Genomic DNA, 2269 nt, shown 5'->3' with positions numbered 1-2269 from the left:
ATATACATACTACCTCTTTTTTTAGGATTTCTTTTTAAAATTTTTTTATAATTGGAGGGTAATTGCTATACGATGTTGTGCTGGTTTCTCCCATACATTAACATGAATCAGCCATAGACATACATATGTCCCTTCCCTCTTGAACTTCCCTCCAACCTCCCACCCCTCTAGGTTGTCACAGAGCACCAGTTTGAGTTCCCTGCATCATACAGCAAATCCTCACTGGCTATCCATTACCATCTTGCACGTGGTAATGTATATGTTTGCATGCTACTCTCTCAATCCTTCCCCCACCTCCTTCCTTCACTGTGTGCACAAATCTGCTCTCTACATCTGTGTCTCTATTCCTGCCCTGCAATTAGGTTCATCAGTACCATCTTTCTAGATTTCATATATATGCACTAATATACAATATCTGTTTTTCTCTGACTTACTTCACTCTGTATAATAGGCTCTAGGTTCACCCACTTCATTAGAACTGATACAGATGTGCTCCTTTTTATGGCTGAGTAATCTTCCATTCTATATATGTACCACAGCTTCTTTATCCATTCCTCTGTCGATGGACACTTAGGTTGCTTCCATGTTTCAGCTATTTTAAATAGTGTTGCAATGAACACTGGGATGCAAGTATCCTTTCACATTATGGCTTTCTCCAAATACACACTCAGGAGTGAGACTGCTGGATCATATGATAGTTCTATTTTTTTTTAATTTTATTTTATTTTTAAACCTTTACAATATTGTATTAGTTTTGCCAAACATCAAAATGAATCCGCCACAGGCATACCTGTGCTCCCCATCCTGAACCCTCCTCCCCCCTCCCTCCCCATACCCTCCCTCTGGGTCGTCCCAGTGCACCAGCCCGAAACATCCAGTATCATGCATCGAACCTGGACTGGCGACTCATTTCATACATGATATTATACATGTTTAAATGCCATTCTCCCAAATCTCCCCACCCTCTCCCTCTCCCACAGAGTCCAAAAGACTGTTCTATACATCAGTGTTTCTTTTGCTGTCTTGTACACAGGGTTATTGTTACCACCTTTCTAAATTCCGTATATATGCATTAGTATACTGTATTGGTGTTTTTCTTTCTGGCTTACTTCACTGTGTATAATAGGTTCCAGTTTCATCCACCTCATTAGAACTGATTCAAATGTATTCTTTTTAATGGCTGAGTAATACTCCATTGTGTATATGTACCACTGCTTTCTTATCCATTCATCTGCTGATGGGCATCTAGGTTGCTTCCATGTCCTGGCTATTATAAACAGTGCTGCAATGAACATTGGGGTACACATGTCTCTTTCCCTTCTGGTTTCCTCAGTGTGTATGCCCAGCAGTGGGATTGCTGGATCATAAGGCAGTTCTATTTCCAGTTTTTTAAGGAATCTCCACACTGTTCTCCATAGTGGCTGTACTAGTTTGCAGTCCCACCAACAGTGTAAGAGGGTTCCCTTTTCTCCACACCCTCTCCAGCATTTATTGCTTGTAGACTTTTGGATCGCAGCCATTCTGACTGGCGTGAAATGGTACCTCATAGTGGTTTTGATTTGCATTTCTCTGATAATGAGTGATGTTGAGCATCTTTTCATGTGTTTGTTAGCCATCTGTATGTCTTCTTTGGAGAAATGTCTATTTAGTTCTTTGGCCCATTTTTTGATTGGGTCATTTATTTTTCTGGAGTTGAGCTGTAGGAGTTCTTGTATATTTTTGAGATTAGTTGTTTGTCAGTTGCTTCATTTGCTATTATTTTCTCCCATTCTGAAGGCTGCCTTTTCACCTTGCTAATAGTTTCCTTTGTTGTGCAGAAGCTTTTAAGTTTAATTAGGTCCCATTTGTTTATTTTTGCTTTTATTTCCAATATTCTGGGAGGTGGGTCATAGAGGATCCTGCTGTGATGTATGTCGGAGAGTGTTTTGCCTATGTTCTCCTCTAGGAGTGATAGTTCTATTTTAAGTTGAAAGAATCTCCATACTGTTCTCCACAGTGGTTGTACCAATTTACATTCCCACCAGAGGTGTTAGAGGATTCCCTTTCCTCCATACTCTCTCCAGATTTTATTGTTTGCAGACTTGTTGATGATGGCCTTTCTGACCAATGTGAGATGATACCTCACTGTAGCTTTTTCATTTATCTTATAATTAGTGATGATGAACATATTTTCATGTGCTTTTCGCCCATCTGTATGTCTTCTTTGGGGAAATGTCTATTCAGATCTTCTGCTCATTTTTTAATTGGGTTGTTTGTTTTTTTGACATAG

Source organism: Bos javanicus, chromosome 6 (assembly GCF_032452875.1).
Source record: "Bos javanicus breed banteng chromosome 6, ARS-OSU_banteng_1.0, whole genome shotgun sequence".
In the NCBI taxonomy this organism is placed as follows: domain Eukaryota; kingdom Metazoa; phylum Chordata; class Mammalia; order Artiodactyla; family Bovidae; genus Bos; species Bos javanicus.
Note: the sequence above shows the minus strand (reverse complement) of the source record.